The sequence below is a fragment of the Triturus cristatus genome, chromosome 7 (genome assembly GCF_964204655.1).
Source record: "Triturus cristatus chromosome 7, aTriCri1.1, whole genome shotgun sequence".
NCBI lineage: Eukaryota > Metazoa > Chordata > Amphibia > Caudata > Salamandridae > Triturus > Triturus cristatus.
In genome coordinates, this window is record NC_140590.1 from 310,516,855 (window position 1) to 310,530,500 (window position 13,646).

Below are 13,646 nucleotides of genomic sequence, written 5' to 3' on the forward strand. Positions count from 1 at the left end.
CCGCCCGTCGCCCTCCCCCTCTGGCCGGGCCAAGGAATATTAGCAGGGCCACGAGTTTCAGGCGGACCGACGTACCTATTGGACACTCGGAATGGGCATGTAAATACGGGGCTATGTCAAGCGCTCCAATACCGCCGGGTCCAGTTCGCGCTATATATTTATGCATTTACTCCAGGCATGGCTCGGTCCGGGTCTAGGGGGGGGGGGAGGGGTACCGGCGACGTCACCGCACGTTCGCTCCCCCCCACCCCCCGTGAACAGGTATGACGGAGATGCCACCCGGGATCTATGCCGCATCCTATGCGTTTCTGATTCTCATCGGAATGGGCAGGGCAGCTCCTCCCCCTCTATGGCCTTCAATAAACCTGCAGCAATTTTCACGCGGCCAGGGTCATTGTTTTAGACACACGGGGCTCACGGTTCGAGTCCCGGTGTCGGCCTGGCCTCGGAGTGTGGGGTGGCGCCCGCGGGGGCTCCCGAGTACTTTTTCGGGCGGCGTTAGCACAAGAGGCCTGAACAGGCACGCTCTGATGCCTACGCATATCACCCTGAATGCACCCGATCTTGTCTGACCTCGAAAGCTAAGCAGGGTCGGGCCTGTTAGTTCTTGGATGGGAGACCGCCTGGGAATACCAGGTGCTGTAGGCATTTTCGATCAGAGCATCCCGCAGGCTTAGACCTGATTGCGCCCCTACTAAGACTGCGCGTCTACATACCACAGGATATTCCTGAATCCACGTGTTTGGGGTATGGTCGCTCGAGGGGGGGCCTGAGTTAGGTGCGCCGGCTGTCTGGGGGCACGAGGGGACTGCTGCGTGGCTGGTACAGCGACAGGGCTTGGGCCCCCCCCACACTTGCCGTGATGTTAGGCCTTCACTGCGCTGTTGACCCCAGCCATGGGACTTGTCGCAGCTATACGCTGTACTGGGATAGGGTGCAGTCGGGATAAGCTTGGTGTGTTTTGCGCGTTTATGCTGTTGTACCAGGGGCAGATACTTTACACCGGGCCTAGCGGGTTTTATGTCCAGCGACCTTGCGTTGGTGGGTTCTGGGCAGTACTTATCTCTTGTGTCAGGTACAAGGGAGGCAGGGCACAGTTGCCAGTGCTAAGGACCTTGGGGGAAGGAGGAAAGGAAAAACAAAATCGTTACTCAGCTGCCGCATGCTGGGGCTAGTAGCAAGGAGGCTACGGGATCTGCGGTTGCTTAACCTATGATTTGTTTTACAGGATCGTGAGGAATTATCACACGACAACCGGTCTACAGGGCCCGCTTTCTCAGGTGGGGGTTGCGTGGTAAGCCTGATGGGGCATTCAAGGGAGTGTGACACGCTGGGCATTCCAGTTGATAATAACACATTCATATGTAGCCAGTAGTTTCTTTACATCAACCTACCTGGTTCTCTGCATCTTCACATCCAGAGCCAGAATACTCCCTGCGTCCCAAACACTTAATGACCCATAGGCCATGTCCCCCAATTTTACAAGCTATTTTCCGGGCGGCCATGGGGTTTCTAATTTGGACAGCATTGCCAGTTCTTGAGGGTGGGTTGCATCCGGGTCGGTATTCACCCCACTTTCTTACTTTTCACGTTACGTGTCATCCTCGCGACTACCAGGACTATCGTTTCTGGGCTACCAAAAGGGAAGACATTTACCCAACCTCCCCCAATGTCCCATTGCTCTGCCTACCATTGTTATATACTGCAGCAAGTTTACCTGGTTAAAACTTGACGGGGGTCCAGGTGCGCAGCACTGGCACGGATTTTTCAACATCGGCGCCCTGACAGCCTGCCACAAGGGCGCTGTCTATTTTAGAGATGAGCACACCAACAGGCATCCATCAACTTATTATGCATTGAATTTCTATTCCTGTTGCCCGAGCCATGGTTAGGGGCCTGGTATAGTCTGATGTCCACTTGTACTTGCTCAGGGTATAGCAAGGATGCTACTTTGCTTGGCAGCACGGCTGGAGCAAGGTGTGGGGCAAACGGAGGTGGGCGCCTGAGGTGAGTGCAGGCATATAGTTGCACATCTGACTGCAGCTGGCCTACAAGGGCCTTGGGAAGTTCCCGGGAGGGTCTGTGTCATCGAAGGTCAAGGTGATGCTCCAAGGATGACAGGATAGAATACTTACATTGTTTGGGGCTAAAATCTAGAACACAATTTGTAGTCTCGGCAACAATGCTCAACGTCCTGGAATTCTGGACAAATCACTTAATCTCCCTGTGCCTTACAAAATGTATGGGTCCTCAGGTAACGGAACTGGTGCTCATGTAAAGCGCTATGTTACCCGACATCTCGGGTCGTATTTCTTGCTATATATAACTCTATACATATTTGAAATAAATAAATATTCTTATCTAGCCCTGTAGGCATGCATAGATCCAGTGACCCAGCCGCCCAAATGAAAGGCAGAGCTAGCACACAGTGGATACATGCTACCGATAAAAATGCAGCGGTTTTTATTCCAGTCAGGGACCTAAATGTATGCTGCAGCTTTGCACTGGCTATTACGCCAATGTGCAAAGTAAGACTAAAGGCAGTTACTTGGGCAATTTAAAAAAAAAAAAAGCTTAAGTTACTTGATTGGGATGACATCAAGAAAGGTTAGGGAAGGGAAGCTTGGCAAATATATAATTATAAGAAGTATGTGGTATTCACAAACAGTACTATGCCTCTCACGTGACAGATATTTCAGTGTCAAGTTCTTTACCCGGCCTTTTGGTTCTTTAAGTCATTTTATCCGCCACCCGGATCTACATGCCTTTCTGGTGGTCATGCGTTGCGGATGTCTTACCATGCGATGAACCACAGCAAATGTAAATATACTTGGGGAAGCAAAGGACTGCCAGAGTTTGCCCAGGCTTACCAGTGTTGACTAAGGCAGCCCGCTCTGGATAATGCAGTGGTGTAAGGGAGGTCTAGGTTTCAGGGGCTCCAAGCCAACTCGGGGGGGCTCCTAGCGGGAGCGGGCTAGTGTGGCGGCCAGCTCGGCCTTAATTTGGGGCTGTAGCAGGTATTTGCATGCAGTAAGTACTTAGATTCTAGTGGTCTGCCCTCAGGGGAGGGTTCCCACAATCCACCCGTGCCTAAGCACCTGAATGGGTCAACCTGCGACACACCTGGCGATCATGTGCAACGCTCTATACCTAGGCAGAATGTGCGCATGAGAGTAACTCCGCATAAGGGTAGTTTCAGGTATTTACAAGACAGTGATGGAACAACAGAGACTTATATTATATTAGATTCACTATTGGGTATTCCATACTCCAGGGGGAGGGACCCATACATATTTCTCCCGGGCCACATAAAGCCACAGTGATACACTCTTTACATACTTGAACCGTGCAGCATGTTTATCTGATTGAAACACAGCGTGCAACCCCAGGAGCACCGGGTTCTAGGTCTGCTCCAAGACTCCATTAGTAACGGCAGGACAGTCATTTGTTCGGCCCAAAATGACATTAACTGATTGTGGGCATGTTGCCCAGTGCCAACCTAAAAGCTTTGCATGAGTACACAGGAGGGGGCTTTACTTTGAGTGTCCGGTAATTTTATGAGTGAGGCAGTTGAACCGATACCAGTAGGGCTATCATGACGGTCTTTTGTTGGCTCCTGTTGAATGTAAGGGTACCCATTTTCACAGTAACTGTGTGCTTACCTGTGGTAGGATTTGGTTTGTCGGTTACAGTCAGCTTTCCTCCTGCCCAAGCCATCCTTTTAGCCTTGGGGGGGGGGGGCTGGATTGCCTCATTTGTCATACTTGGAGTCAAGGTAAATAGATGCTTGTCAGCTCTGTAATTTCGATTGCCACGTTTGCTGCGCTTCAAGGACAGATGTTGAATGTCTCCTGACAAGTGCCGCTTGCAATTGTAGTTTACATTGGTGAATACATTATCCTTTCACTTGCGGTCAGAGAAAGTAGATAATCTGGTTGGATATAGCATTGCATGACCTGGGACACTTAGCAGCAAAGCCGGCTAGCATTAAGCACATATATCGTCATCCGGAAGGGGGATGCAGATGTCAGTTCTGTGTGGACAAATGCTCCGTTAGTAAGGGAGCTCCCTGGGTTAAGGCGTGCACGGCAAGGAACTGAGGGTAACCAGCAAAGGCTTCCAGGGTTTGTAAAGTTGATCAGATGGGCCAAGCTGTGCTGCAAAGCGCTGTGCATAATCTATAGGTCACAGTTTTGAATACTAAGGTCCTATGCACAGTTACTATTAGGTTCTGATTCCTATACGCCTGCACACCATCACATATATTGTACATTCGGGACACATGTTATACCTTCCACCGACCCCCGATGAGAGGTAACCACACATTTTCAGCAATGTAATTTCCTACGGGTTAAGAGGGGCGAGTTGTGGTGGCAACAAGACACCTGCAGCAGGGAGTGCCGCCAGGCGGCAAGGAGTTGGAGAGTGAATGGGATTTGAAGGTCCCACTGGGCGCCTGCCACCTGGCCACTGCAGGTTGTTGATGGTGATCTCTAAGGGCTTAGTAGGGGTCATGACAAAATACACCTGGGCTGATTCACTGGCGGGGTGTGGTGGTCCCTACCTCATTTCACATGATTCTCCCTGTCGGGTCTGTCTAACGATCATCGCAAAGGGCTTTAAATTAACAGCCTCTCTTGTCTCTGCCATACTGTGAGCATTAAGCAAGCGGTCTGAGCATCAGTAGGTTGGGGTGAGCACGTCCGTTCCCGGCGTTGTGGCTGTGATTCCTGATGTGACTCTTGGAGTCCTAGTCCTGCTTGCTGTAGGTGGAATGATGAGTGTTGATTACATAACTGGATGCGATGGCTGAGGAGGCAGAACCTTGCAGCACACTCTGCTAAGCAATGTTCCTGGTGAATTGTTTTGACCCAAGGCCGAAGTGAGAGCCTCTAGTGCAGGGCCAGAATCATTAGGTGACGGCAGCATGACAAAGGTCTTTTAGGCACTGGTAGAATGGTGCATGCTAAGTAGTCCTGAAGGCCCACCCCCCCTTGCAAGGATGGCAAGCAGGGGTCACAAGGGGGATGGAGCTATCAGCTGCCAATCTTTTGAGCATATAACCAGCATGAAAGTCGGAGGGAGGCTGCTGAGTTGCCCTAGCATTGTTTGTCTCGCTTCAGGGCCAGCTATGGTACTGTTCAGGGTAAGGTTAGAATTCTTGGTTGCGTTTGGATACTTTGACAGGTTGCCCTTGCTCATGCAACACGGCGATAAAGTGGTAATTTTGTGGATGTGAACTAGGTGTACCTTTAAGAAACTCATTAGATCTTGCAGTCCCGCCATTGCAGAACATAAGATTTGTCAACATTCTTCAAGGAAACCATTATTAGCAGGAAGGTATTGAACCATGGAGAGCCAATGGTTGTGGGTTCGTGCACAACAGTAGTAAGGGACTTACATTCAGTTTCAACAGGCTATGTGTACCATCAATAGCACCAGCAGCTGTGAAGCTTCTATTTCGTCCAGGATTGGGGCTGGCAATGTCATCAAACTTTGCAGCCAGACACGGACTAGGCAAAGACATACCTGTGATGGTGCAACGTGCACTCAGCAGTAGAGTTAGCTGAGTTTCAACATACCCTGGTATACCGTCAGTGATAAATGTAAGGTTAGGGGCTACACATGAATACGCACTTTCTGTCAGCTGGGGCGGGAGTGTGCCAGTGCCAAGAGGGTGCGGGTTGCCTGGTTAGGGCTGATATGGACGGGAGGGAGCACTAATACGGACAACCACAAGAGCACATTTTGCAGTCATAGAAGGTTAAATTGATAAATTGATGGCATGGTACCAGTTTCTTCAGTTATGCAAATTTTCCTTGGCAGTTGTCAGCGAACATTCAGACTGCAATGTTGGTGGTTAGCCTGTTGTCAGGCCTTTTAGATGTGTTTTTAGCTCAGGCATGGCCGAGTATGGGTTAGATGCCTGAAATCTGCCCTGGGATACATGTTCTCAGGCATGAGGAGCAGCAGAACTTAAAGGGGCTTGGGTCCGACCTCTGGTTACAGGTTCAGATCCTGGTAGGTCCACTTAGTATCCCGTCCTTCTGAGTTCGATGAAACAAGTACCATTGATTTGAGTAACGATAACGTGTAATTTCTCCCGCCCTTTAGCCTTGGCTGGCAGCAATGCAGGTTGTGGAAGATGTCATCCAACGAGTATGCTATGGGCCAATTTTTGGGTTAAGCACAAATAGGCTACAAAGTATTGGAGGACACTTGGCATTCCCAGTACTCGAGAAAGAGCAGGTATCTATACATTTGGTTCCCCTTCAGTCCACACTGTCCTGTCTGCTCCCTGGTGTCTAACAGAAGTTTTGGAGGGCAAGGCGTCACCTGGGGTGGTGACTGGCGTAATGTTATGGACATACTCCGACAAGTGCTATACACAAATAGCTGGGTGAGAGGAATGAAGGCGGGCTTGATTACTCTTACTTCCACCGCATTGGCACTTCTTGTCAGAGGTATTGCTCTTCATCCAGGCAATGTTAACATTGAACCAACACCAAGCTAATTGTTTTAGGTCATCCTGGGCGCATATACATGAAGCACTGGGCGAGGTGGGTACCACGGATACTGGGTCCCCCTCAGAGTTGCAGGCTCAGCAGGACATACTAACAGGAGGGGCGATGGGAATCCTAAGGCATTTTAAGGGATAGCCGGCCGTAAGCCACCCTGGCGAGGGGTGGTGTAATTGTGCAGGCACTGAAACAGCTTCTGTATAACTAGCGGCCCTGGCAGGGGTGGGTGTGTGTCCCCTCTCATCACTGGGGTCGAAGGTTGGGAGGCAGGGATTTGTCTTTCCAGGGTAGGAGGGGCCTGCTGCCAGAATTAAATTCCACTGGTGTAAGTTATGCATCCAGCCCTGAAGAGAGGGGTTGTGGTTTTATCAGTCTGAAACCCACAGGGAGTTGAGAAAGGATGGAGGCACCAGCTGTCCTCCCGTCCAGTATGGGCTTGGACTTGTTTTGACTGGCCCTGGGAGAGTCGAAGGAATCAGCAGGATATAGGTAAGATGCCTACCTTGGTGGGGGGGCCCTGGTTGTGACGGTGGCCACCCCCAGAGCTGTGGAGGAGTTGCAGGGCGATCCAGAGTCTGCAAGGTACAGAAGGGTACTATATGCAGCAGCACAACAAGGGTGCTAAGCCAAGGATACCCAGGGATGTCTTAGCGTTGTCCCCTGGAAGAACTACGGTGCCCCGTTAGTCCAACGGGCGGTTGTGGGTCTGAGCAACCGGGGGCTTGCTGGAACGCTCCGCCCACCTTTTGGGGGGCGTGAGTAAGGGAGTGGACTGGTGGTCCACTGATGGGAGGGGTGGCCCCTCCCAATAAGTGGTAAGCACCGATTGGCGACGGCCACGGTGCAATTTGGCTCATCAGGGGGGTAGGCGGCATAAGGGTTGGCCTGCCCTGGGATCGCCCGTAAGATAACCCACCATGTTGGCATATTTGTTATGCAAATAAACCTGCAGCACTTTTCTCCACTAACAAGGTGTCGTGTGGTTTATTGATGTATTTTGCTGCATGATAACTGAGTACTGTTGCTGATATTGGCACTATGCCAAGGCTGCCCGGGGGGCCACGTAGGCGACCCTCAACAGGGCGGCCGCCATAATGCCACAGGAAGGCACTGGAGTCTGCCGACGAGGCTCCCTGGGCGTGGGACCAGGGGGACTTCCGGCCGGCCACTTTCGGTAGTGGGAGGGGGACAGGGGTACATATACTTTCCCCCGCCCACTGGACAGTCTCTTGACCGCTGCCCGTCTCGCCTTTCCAGCCCCACCGCGTACTCTGCGGACGGACAATATGAGGATGGGGGGGGAATATCTAACCTATTGTTTTGTGTTGCAGGAGGAGTTACAGGGCGATCCAGAGTCTGCAAGGTACAGAAGGGTACTATATGCAGCAGCACAACAAGGGTGCTAAGCCAAGGATACCCAGGGATGTCTTAGCGTTGTCCCCTGGAAGAACTACGGCGCCCCGTTAGTCCTACGGGCGGTTGTGGGTCTGAGCAACCGGGGGCTGCTTGGAACGCTCCGCCCACCTTTTGGGGGGCGTGAGTAAGCGAGTGGACTGATGGTCCACTGATGGGAGGGGTGGCCCCTCCCAATAAGTGGTAAGCACCGATTGGCGACGGCCACGGTGTAATTTGGCTCATCAGGCGGGCAGGCGGCATAAGGGTTGGCCTGCCCTGGGATAACCCACCATGTTGGCATATTTGTTATGTTATGTTATGTTATGTTAAAATATTCTTGTATAGCGCCTATCACCACTGGTGCAAATAAACCTGCAGCAATTTTCTCCACTAACAAGGTATCGTGTGGTTTATTGATGTATTTTGCTGCATGATAACTGAGTACTGTTGCTGATATTGGCACTATGCTGTATGGTGCATCCTCTGTGGCGAAGAGATGCCAGTGGAAGGCGGTTCAGCAGAAGAAAGAGGGGACAGACCCCCTCAGGGGGGCATCAAGGCTCACAGTGTTTTACCCCTACTTATGGTGTCTATGATTCTGGTGTGGCAAGAGGTGTTACCGGTCGATGGAATGATTGGTCGGGGTGGGCACGCTCCGCAGGTGCCCCAAGACGGCCTTCATGGCTTTACCCGAACAATATCCAGTACAACCCGGTGATGGAGGGAGCGCGGCATAGTAAGTTCTGCTGCCTTCAACATCACCCAGTGGCTGCCCTTGACTGCCCATGCCAAGCACCTGGTTATCTAGATAACTCACAACTCAATGACACAATGCCAGGGTGCATTGGCTGGCATCTCTTAAAACGGGGCAGGAGCCGTTGTGGGCAAAACGTCCCAGTTCCTTGCTCAAAACCACCAACTGGCCCCAGAAGTGTATTTCAGCTCGTCTGACTCGCATGCAGGTTTATAGAAAAGCACCGGGTCATACCTGTAATGACGTATGACAAAGAAAGACACATGTCTTCTCAATCTTCACTTGTGCACCTTGTCCAAATGCCTGGGTTTTGATACTAGTCTTCAGTAAGTAGGACACATATGTGCAGTGCTGGCCCAGCCACTTCCAAGCACTCTTCTGACCCCTGGTGGAGGAGAGCGGTAGAGTTGTCACATTGTTACTGTATACAAATCCACTCCGAGCATTACCTTGCTTTCAGTCCAAGACTAGACCTCAGTAGTTAACAGTACATTGTCAAGTATAACGTAAACTGCTGATCCAGCAATAGCTAGACCTTTCATAAATTCGCTTTACGCCTTTTACATAAATTCAGGTATAGATTTTCCCAGCTGTTTTTAAGACTAAATTCACTGCACACTTGGTATTTCTCCCACACCATGTCCACTTTTGCTTAAGGTTGAAAATGTTAAACAAAATAAGGCCAATGAACCCTTTGTAATACATAACATTGAAGGAATTTACAAGCTGGATAAATATACAGTTATTATTTATGCCTTGCAGCTGTTCAGCATTAATGTGACTTAAAGGTTGGTATCAGTTGTCCGTTTATTTTTATTTTTGTTATTTCTATTCCACTTAGAATGGAATGCCTTTCATCAGGCACAACCTGTACCCTGCCTGCCCCTTAATGTTCCAATTAAGGCGAGCGCGGTTTATTTTGATTGCCCGTGCACTAAAACACCACTAAAAGGCTCACCTCGGTTCTGTTTCTCCAAGCGGGTAGAGACATCTTCGAGGCGCATGAAGAAAGCCTGCTGTTTCTTCACTTTCTCAGAAGGAGTCGGTTCCCAGCAGATACTTTTTTCTGGTCAAGGTGGGTTCAGTAGCTGCTTGATGCCACCACAGAGCTGTCCTTTCACAAAGAAAGAAGTAACTGAGCACTGGGCTTGCGCCTGCAAATTCCATCTAGTTTCATATTTTTTTAAGTTCACAAAAAAACGAGGTGCATAGATCTTACCCTGTAAGAATCTCAGCTTTCTTTGCAACTGATTACTCCTTAACCAAATTTGAAAAGTCACTACAGGGTCTACCTAGCCGTCCGACTTATTGCCAGAGCCACTGGAATTAGGCGATTGTGCGGCAGCTGCGATTTTCACATTATTATAGATTTGTCGCTTTTGCCACATAATCCATCATCTGCCGAATAATCTGCAGATTTGTACAATGGTTTCTAGCTTAAACAGTTCAAAAGTTACTAAAAATGCAGCAAAAGCTGTTGCTGCTCAGTGGAAGGCCCTTTGCAAAGCAGGACTTGTCACCTTTTTGTTGCTTATTCCTATATTTGGTTTTTAAACTGGTACTAATGAGGTACAACCAATTCCCAGACAGTGTTACCAAATTTAACAAGCATTTGCAATGCAATAGGTCTTGCATTTGCAAGAGTTTGAGCTATTGGCATTGTAAATGACAATGCCTTTTATTTATGTGTTTTGAAAACCCACAAGCGGTGCGTAAACACGCACTTTGGGCCCGATTCACAGAACTAACTTAAGACAAAATCCTAAACTTACTACCATTTTCGTATTCACAGAATGCACTTACTCATTTTGGTATTCACAGAAGACACTTACTCACTTCGGTATTCACAGAAGTTTAGTAGTAGTACAGTTAGGACTCCTAACTTTAGGACTCCTAAATGCCTTATGTGAATACCGAAAGTCTTAAAATAAGGATTTTTCTCAATTTAGTAGTACTAAAGTTAGGACTACTAACTTTAGGACTCCTAAATGCCTTCTGTGAATACCGAAAGTCTTAAAATTAGGATTTTTCTCAGTTTAGGAGTCCTAAAGTTAGGACTCCTAACTTTACTACTACTAAACTGAGAAAAATCCTAATTATAAGGCTTTCGGTATTCACAGAAGGCATTTAGGAGTCCTAAAGTTAGTAGTCCTAACTTTAGTACTACTAAATTGAGAAAAATCCTTATTTTAAGACTTTCGGTATTCACATAAGGCATTTAGGAGTCCTAAAGTTAGGAGTCCTAACTGTACTACTACTAAACTGAGAAAAATCCTAATTTTAAGGCTTTCGGTATTCACAGAATGCATTTAGGAGTCCTAAAGTTAGGACTCCTAACTTCTGTGAATACCGAAATGAGTAAGTGCCTTCTGTGAATACCAAAATGAGTAAGTGCCTTCTGTGAATACCAAAATGGTAGTACGTTTAGGATTTTGTCTTAAGTTAGTTCTGTGAATCGGGCCCTTTGTACTTATACTCCTTGCTTATGAGAAGCAAGGCTGGCAGTAAAAGAGGCGCAGTTACTGCCAGTCTTGCTTCTCGTAAGCAATGACTACAAGCACGAAGTGTGTGTTTGCGCACCTCTTGCAGGTTTTCAAAACTTAGCTCAAACGCTCGCAAATGCAAGACCTATTGCATTGCAAATGCTTGTTTTTAGGGGTGGGGGCATTGGCGTGCCCATTTTGGGCAGCCCCCACCCCTACATTTAAAACAAAAACATAATCCCTGGAGCATAGTGGGCTTTCAGCCCCCCCCCCCCCCGAGGCAGATCAGGAGCTATTGCCCCCATGTGCCTCCTGTGGGGGAGAAAGACTGTGGATTTTTTGGGGGGTCAGAGGCATTTGCATGCATACCAATTTTGGGCAGCCCCCACCTCTAGTTACATAACATAAATAAATAAATCCCTGGTGCCTAGTGTGCTTTCTGCCCCTCGGGGAGAGCTGATCGGGGGCTATTGCCCCCATCTGCCTCCCAGAGGGGCAGAAAGACTGTTTGCAATTAGATTTGTCATGCTCTCCTGCCCAAAATATGAAACTGTTCCCAATAAAAAACACCTGAACCATCTTGCACATGCACTGTTATACAGCAATGAAGAACACACAGCCAGACAAAGAAATATAGACAGAGTTTAATGAATGACCACTAGGAAAGTACAGTACATGATCAACTGCATTGTGAAAGGACACCAATGATTAGCTCAAATACAATTTGGGCTAGTAATGTGTCTACCAAATACAAAACTAGTCTGCAGCAATGCAGTTTCACAACTCATAAAAAGGCATTTTAAACACACACTTCTGGTCACATGACAATGAAAACCAATAGAAAGGTATCTAAGAAATAAAAATTAGAAGTAAACATTATTTTATGGGTTATTGACAGAAATTAGGTTATAAACACAGCATATTACTGCTAAACAGACATTTATTGTCATCTGACTATGAAACCAAATAGAAAACTAGATAACAAATACAATTAACTTTTATCATAAAGAAATGTTGGCCAACTCATCGGACGCAGAAGACCGTAAACTTTTACCAATTCAACTATATTCTATTCTATTTTTGTTGGGATGTTAATTTTTACTATATTTACAGTTTACTCGTTAGTATCAATTAATTTCTTTTCTTTTGTAGGCATGTGTTGGGAATGAGTAGTTGTTGTATGTGTATACGTTTTATGTATTTTCTCTATATTTACTTCCTTGGCCCGTTATTGAGGGAGGCTTTTAACTTGATTGATTGCACCTGGGGTGTTCAAGATGGGTTTAAAACGAGCATTTTTTCTAACTCACATCCTTGTTGGTCTTACGAACTACAATACAGCTGATTACAGCATTGAAATACCATGATTAGAGCTCTCCTATCGGTGACCATGTGAGTTGATTATTAAGTTTGTGCACAAAGTTCAGTTTGGCATGGGTTTTTAAGATGCCTGATGTTTGTTTCTTTTTGTTCTCACATGTTAGATATTTATTTTCTAAGCATGGATTCTCTCATACTAAGCATGTAGCATGTTGGTGGATTCAGGCTCAGTGTACGAGGGTTGTTGAGAGTTTAAGTTGTAGCACACGTTTTAGTCTAATATGCAACAGATGTCTGTTAATTCTAGTTCGTTTTTCACATGTAGCGCACAATTGTTTTGTAAGCATGCATTTTTACACATTGAGCACCTAACACGTTTGATTAATGGGGTATAGTGCATGATGGTTGTTGTAGGCATTTATGAAGCACAGGATTTTCCACGATTTTGATGGGCTTTCTTTCACGTTATAGCTACCCCTGATGCAGGGCTTCCGGCCCGAAATGCATTGGGTTTTATAACAGCATGGTCCCAGGATGTCTAGCAAATTCTGTAGTGCTTTGGGATAAAGGCCTGGATTGTCATTTCTCAGGCATTTGATGATCAGAATTACGTCGCCTCTGTTTTGAAATTGAATGAAAAAGACTGAATAAATGTGGATTACTTGGACAAATATTGGTTTCTTGTTTTTCGACTTTTATAATGGAAGTCAAATAGAAGTGCAGCTTGAAGTGGTGTGTGACGATGCACCAGATAATTCTAACTTTCTAAAAGTGGCATTTTCAAAATTGTAACTTACAATTTGACTTTCCCATTAAAGATGGTTTTAAGGTACAATTTGTCTCAGATACCAATCATGAAATGTGTACCTGTTCTCAATCAAAGGTTAGTACTTATTAAATGTAAAATGGCAACCCACTGTTATCATATGGCAGGAGTAGGCCTCACAGTAGAAAAAAATCAATATATGGGATATTTTTGCTACTAGAAAATGTAAAACTTAAAAGTGCATGTTCAAACTTTTAATTACAATGCCCCCTGACCTGTCTTAGGGGTAACTTATTTGTAACAAAAGGGTATTTAAGGCTTGGCAAGGCGTTTATTTTGCCAAGGTTGTTAAAAACTGCATCCAGGTTGACATGGCAGACTTGGGGCACGTTTTAAGGGGCTAAATA

General features: G+C 47.1%; 1 pseudogene; it reads left to right on the top strand.

Annotated features, from left to right (window-relative positions):
• Positions 1-532: 532 nt before the first annotated feature.
• Positions 533-648, top strand: LOC146809537 (5S ribosomal RNA; annotated as a pseudogene).
• Positions 649-13,646: the final 12,998 nt, after the last annotated feature.